Source organism: Moschus berezovskii, chromosome 9 (assembly GCF_049115385.1).
Source record: "Moschus berezovskii isolate FMDL1 chromosome 9, NW_MosBer_1.0, whole genome shotgun sequence".
NCBI lineage: Eukaryota > Metazoa > Chordata > Mammalia > Artiodactyla > Moschidae > Moschus > Moschus berezovskii.
This window is the reverse complement of record NC_142468.1, coordinates 98,531,871-98,538,657: the sequence shown is the minus strand read 5'-3', so window position 1 is coordinate 98,538,657 and position 6,787 is coordinate 98,531,871. Positions and strand designations below refer to the sequence as shown.

General features: G+C 40.7%; 1 long non-coding RNA gene across 1 annotated transcript; it reads left to right on the top strand.

The window, feature by feature from the left end:
- Positions 1 to 1,429: 1,429 nt before the first annotated feature.
- LOC148776636 (uncharacterized) lies at positions 1,430 to 5,865 on the top strand. The gene is made up of 4 exons (XR_016038375.1): positions 1,430 to 1,542; positions 1,707 to 1,821; positions 4,964 to 5,263; positions 5,428 to 5,865. It is a non-coding gene; the product is annotated as an uncharacterized LOC148776636 (long non-coding RNA).
- The last annotated feature ends 922 nt before the right edge of the window (positions 5,866 to 6,787 follow it).

Below are 6,787 nucleotides of genomic sequence, written 5' to 3'. Positions count from 1 at the left end.
GGGGATCCAGAGTGCAAGGGGTTTCTCCCCACTCTCTCTCATCACTTTACACTGTATATAAGCAGGCCTCAATAAAGATTTGTTCTGCTAAATAGTATAAAAGAATTTAGAGCTAGATGAGCCCTTAGACAGGGTTTAGTTCAACCTCATTTTACAAAACAGGAACTAGATCCAAGATGACAGAATGAAAAATTATTAAAAAATAGATCAGATGAGCTGGGAGTGGAAAGTAGAGGATAAACTGGATATCCTCCCCTCCCCCTTAATATTCTTTTCCTATCTCCTTCTTCTAGACCCTTGTTGCTGAGCAAAGAAAAGCTGTCTAATGCAAACTGCAACACTTAGATCTCTGCCGTTTAGTAATTGCATTTCAGGGTACATTTCAACTGTTTCTACTGTCAGTTCTCTGAGAAAGCAAGGGGCCACTAAAAACCAGCTTAGAGGAGACAGTCTGAGATAACAGGCAGTTGAAATGTCAAATGATCTTCTCTCTGTTACTCTGATCTTTGGCTTACAAGTTCCTTTTAGAGAGAGTTTTCCTCTGTAACTGGCAAATGAAAATGGTATATTGGCTGAACTTGATAGTTTCATATATATATATATATATATATATATTTGTTTTTTTGTTTGTTTAGGAGAGTGAATCATGGTGCTTTTATAATTTAAAAACTATATATTAGGCCCATCATTGAATAAAGAGCAACAGCATCTACTTCTTTTCAGCTTATAAACAGTCAAATTCTCTATCTCTACATTCTTACTGTGCATGAGCGCCGAAGAATTGATGCTTTTGAACTATGGTGCTGGAGAAGACTCTTGAGAGTCCCTTGGACTGAAAGGAGATCCAACCAGTCCATCCTAAAGGAGATCAGTCCTGGGTGTTCATTGAAAGGACTGATGCTGAAGCTGAAACTCCAATACTTTGGCTGCCTGATGCGAAGAGCTGACTCATTTGAAAAGACCCTGATGCTGGGAGGAATTGAAGGCAGGAGGAGAAGGGGGCGACAGAGGATGAGATGGTTGGACGGCATCACCGACTCAATGGACATGGGTTTGGGTGGACTCTGGGAGTTGGTGATGGACAGGGAGACCTGGCATGCTGAGGTTCATGGGGTCGCAAAGAGTCAGACACGACTGAGCAACTGAACTGAATTGAACTGAGATTACTTTAATCTGAGACATAATTTGTTTGACATTTGCTGCTTTTATGCATGTCCCTCATAGGCACAGACATGAAAAGGACATTTAACCAGAGTTCAGTAGTTAGAGATGTGACCACCAGATGGTGGTGCACCTCTGCTGATCAGAACATGTGGAGGGTTCATTTGAGTGGATTCTGAATGGATAGGCTTAGAGCAGAAGCAGAGCCATTTTCTTATTGGCTGGGTAGACAAAGAAACCACTAGAGAAAAGAAGGGAACACTTGGTAACAGAAGCAGGTCTCCTGGTTGGAGACTGCAGGTCCACAATTGATCTTAAATGGGAAAAAAATGAAGACACCCATTGGAGCTTTAATCACGTTCTTATGGCTACAGCTGGACTGTGAGTTGAGGGTTTAAGGGAAACAGAGTGTATTAGTAGATATTCATTAGACACCAAGACTGATTTATTTAGGTTTCTTCTGGTTATTATAGAAAAGGGAAAGTAAATTACGGAACTTCATAATCTGACAACTCTTCTTTCTCTGACTTCTACTTTCTCCATAGGTGTCAGTCTTGGAAACGAGGTGGAGCAGAATCCTTCTACCCTGAGTGTCCAGGAGGGAAACATCGTTGTTATCACCTGCACTTATACAGACACAGCTTTCAAGTATTTTCCTTGGTATAAGCAAGAACCTGGGAAAGGTCCCCAGCTCCTTTTAACTATTCGTTCAAATATGGGTGAACAAAATACGAGAGACTGACTGTTTTTTGTGGAGAAGGAAACGGTAACCCACTCCAGTATTCTTGTCTAGAGAATCCCACGGACAGAGAAGCCTGGTGGGCTACAGTCCACGGGGTTGCATAGAGTCGGACACGACTGAGCGACGGAAAGGACGGACGGACGGACGGACTGTTTTTTGAGTAAGACCGCCAAGCGTCTCTCCCTGCACATCGCAGCCACTGAAGCTGGAGACGCAGCTGTCTGCTTTTGAGCAGCAAGGACACAGGGCTTCCCAGGCACCTGCTCCCTGTACTCGTACTTGTGACTGAGGCAGCCCCCTTCCTTTGGTGCAACCTTCAAAGTAGCATTTGTCATATTGTTTGTCTGCAAGTGGAAACTGATGTGTTAGACAAGCATAGAATAAGAAGGTTAGGTTCAAGATGACCCAGAAAGTATGACACATTTTATGGATAATTGCTGCTTACTGAATTCTTGAAGGGAGTTAGCATTGTTTTGTTTTGAAATTGTAAGATCTCCTTTACATTTGCCACTCAGACTCCTTTTCTATAAATAACCCCTTGGTATTAATTCACAATTCTTCTTATGAATGGTTTTTTTTAATACTATGTTTTGAAAACAGCATTTATTATTTTTCTGATTATATATTGCATGCCAATTATAGGGAAATGTGTTATATCCAATAAATATGATATTGATAATTCTGCAATCACATAATATTGTGAATATTCAGCTTACCTTTTTAATAAATTATTGTTACAATAAGCTTGTAATGCTTTTCACTTTCTATATGTTGAATTGAGCATTCCCCATTCACATAGTTGCTTATCAGTAGATGTTTTTTAAAGAAATAAGAAAGGGTGAATCCTGCAATGCAGGAGACCCTGGTTCAATTCCTGGGTTGGGAAAATCTGCTGGAGAAGGGGTAGGCTACCCACTCCAGTATTCTTGGGCTTTTCTTGTGGCTCAGCTGGTAAAGAATCTGCCTGCAATGTGGGAGAGCTGGGTTCAATCCCTGGGTTGAGAAGATCCCCTGGAGAAGGGAAAGGCTACCCACTCCAGTATTGTGGCCTGGAGAATTCCATGGGCTGTATAGTCCATAGGGTCACAAAGAGTCAGACATGATGAGCGACTTTCACTTTCACTTTAACAGGCATACATGATATGTGAACTATGTTAAAAACCTGTAACTACAACTGTATGTATACTTTTTGCAATTTAATATATCCAAGAGAGATACACAAGTTCAGCTACTTAGTTAATTTCATTTTTGCTAATGATTGGTTTAAAAAGGAGTTTAGAATAGTTATTGCACAGACAGTCTGGTATTGTTTCTTTTCAGTATTTAAAATAAGATTATTTTAAAACACATTAATTCATGTTTGGTATGAAAGTGTTAAAAAAATCTGTTCTGGACATGAAGGCATTTTGAATAGCAGAAGTACTATCAGGAGAACCTTTCACTGAGAAGGGTAACAAAGTTGAATAACCTGAGGGGAAATTAATATTTTATATTAGTCAACTGATTGGTAGAAAAGGGTTGGATGTTTTAGGTTGTAGAACAATTTGTGTTATGTGTGGTACAATCAGATTTAATGGAGATTCCAGGACAGGATCTGAAAAAACTTCAAGTAGTTTAGCTGAGGCTGTAATTACTTGGAGATAAGAAGGTAAGTTCTGTTCAACTTTAAGGGGTAGGCCACTGTAGGTAACAGCTCTCTGCAGTTTGCCATTGTTGACTAAAAAGATACACAATGTGAGAGCTGTGAGTTAAGTTTTACTTGGGCAAAATGAGGACTGCAGCTGGGGAGACTGAATCTCGGATAGCTCTGAGAGACTGCTCCAAAGAGATAGTGCGGGAAAGTCAATATATAAGATTTTGGTGAAGGGGGAATTCAATGCAATCAAGTGCTTACTTTACAAAAGATTTTCTGCTAGTCACAAGGAGCTGATGTCACCATGAAGGGATTTAGTGCTTTTCTAGATATGAAGAGATGCAATGATTGGGATCATGAAATCAATTCCTGAAAATATCTAACCATGTAACGACCTGTTTCACCAGTTTCCCTGGAGCACAGAGTTCCTCACTCTCCACCCTGCATTACCCTCAGAGGGTTTTGAAGGTCAGCAGCTGCAGCAGCACAGGGTTCAATCTCTGCAGAGGTAGAAAACAAATAGCCTTGCTGTTGTTCAGTTGCTGGCAAGTACTCTTGGCAAGTGCCAATTTGTAGTTGACACCATGTGGTTTAGTAATATCCTTAGACATGGCTTTCCTTTTACATTCTGACATAAATATTATAATCAGTAGTGGTCTTATGATCAACTGTCTTATCGAGGTCTCTTGTGATATATTCCCTTAGAACTAGGTACACAGAATATAGAGGCTTTTTGTGGCTCTTTTGGGCTTCCCTGGTGGCTCAGATGGTCAAGAATCTGCCTACATTGCAGGAGACCTGGGTTCAATCCTGGGGTTGGAAAGATCCACTGGAGGAGAATGCCATGGACAGAGGAGCTTGGCAGGTCTGGGGTCACAAAGAGTCAGACCAGACTGAGAAGGTTCCAATTGAATTAATGGGAACAATATAAATTTAAAGGTTTGATAACCTGATGACCAAAATCTAGCATCTATTTGCCCTCTCTGAACAGACCTGGGCTGTCAGAACAAATAGAGAAGAGAAAGGGACCACTGTGACAGGATTCCATGTCTACGAGATTCATTCTAGCCTTCTGCAATGGGAGATTATCTTTTCTCCTACTATTAGGTCCTAAGTTAGGTAACTGAGCAGATGTTGTGGTGAAGAATTATAGTGATTGCTATATTGATATGTAGGTTGGGAAAGCTTCAGTAATTAACACAAATGGATTTGTCTTCTTTTCATAAAGCAATTTATTTCTATCTTAAGTGATAGAAAGCATATGTAGGTATGAGGATAAATGATCATTACATCTTATGTTGTTTCCATAATCCATTACATGCAGTATCTTAAAACAATTCCATCATAGATGCAAAAACTGAACACAGTAGTTAGTCAAATTATCACTCTTCCTTTCAATATCAAATTTGACTTGTGTTTATTTTCAGATGTAATTGGTATAAAACTGAAGAGCTGGTTAATGCAAAAGGAAGTTTGGGGTGAGTGAGACACTCAACTGGTCCATAGAGAAGTTGACATGAGCCACATCAACTTGCTACTCCAGGAAACCCCTGTTTCCTGTTGTGGGGCAGCAGCAGCACATACCCAGCAATTCTTCCCTCACCCTGTCAGGCTCATCTCACCTTGCAAAGCCTTGACATTGAAGAAGATATTTTCCATCTAGTGAAAGAGCTGAAACATGCTTTTCTCCAGCCTTCTGAAAGTGGTCATGGCTTCACTGTGTTTAGGTAAGGATGATCCTGGTGGAACTGTGCCTCCTCTGTGACCTAAGGACGGGGGGAACAGGCAGTCTTATGGGAACCCTGGGAAGAAGGGGTAGTAGGGTCTAAAATAAGATTTCTTATTCCACACCACTTATTCCTAAAGTTTTGATTCTATCTCTTTTCTTTAGGATCCATTATTGCCCAGAAGGTAACTCAAGACCAACCACAAGTATTAGTGCAGGAGAAGGAAGCTGTGACCCTGGACTGCAAGTATGACACCAGTGATTCACAATATAGTTTATTCTGGTACAAGCAGCCCAGCAGTGGGGGGATGATTCTCCTTATTCGTCAGGATTCTTATAACCAGCAAAATGCCACAGAAGGTCATTACTCAGTGAATTTCCAGAAAGGAAGCAAATCCATCACGCTTGTCATCTCAGCTTCACAGCTGGAGGACTCTGCAGTGTATTTCTGTGCACTGAGAGAGGCCACAGTGAGACGCACGTAGGAGGGACCTGTACCAAAACCTAGGGCCCTGCTCCACCTGCTGTAGGGACCGGGGCAGGGAGCTGCCAGCACAGACAGGAAGTGATTAGGATCGCACAGGCATAGGGTTAGAGAGAAGATACTCGTTCTAAGAGAATAGTTCTCTAAGTTCAGAGGCCATATTCAGAGCTGTCACTCATAAAAAAATCCTTATCCCTAAAAATTTGGGTTTAAATTATTTATCAATTAAAAATATAAAATTACATATTGAGGACAAAAATTAGCCACATAAAATCCTTGCCATATAGTGATTAGTGTGAGCTAGGAGAATTGACTAAGAAAATTCAGAAATGTCTGAATTACAAATCAGTAAAAATGTGTGTGAATTGTTGAATTTTCATTTCAATTTATTCACATTTTATTGAAAGCTTTCACTTTTGTCTCAGGTTCAAAGGATTTGTTAACAAAATAGGCCACTTGTTATATACGAATAAATAATATAGGTGTTTATTGGAGAGTTATCTAGCTTACTTTGAATATACTAACATTAGACACACTAACATCAAAAGAAAAGAGAAATAGAAAGAGCAGATGATACATCACCAAATTGGGTTTTGACCAACATCCAGACTTGGGTGGAAGTCAGCATCCAGACTTGAGAGTTTTCAGCACTGGGAAGTCCCATGTCACAGCACATCTGGAGCCCCAATTATGAAAAGCTTCTGCTCCGTGGGTGAGACTTCAAAGATTGCAGTTCAGGGCTTCCATTTACAATCCCAGGGCGGTTGCAAACTGATATCATCATCAATCTGTGACCAAACTGAAGCTCTGGTTTCATGTTAATGCTGTTCATTTTGTCATGTTAAACTTGGAATGTTGCTAAGGCTGGGGGATCCCTCCAGGAGCTCAACAATCTCAATATTCCTTCCCCATTTTATCCATGGTGCTGGAAGTCTTGCAGTCAGGGCAGTTACTCACAGTCAGGGCAGTGTCCAGGCAGGTTAGAAGCAAGGCCTGTTCAGAGGCCTGTTCTGCTCTGAAGCCTAAACAAGACTATTTATT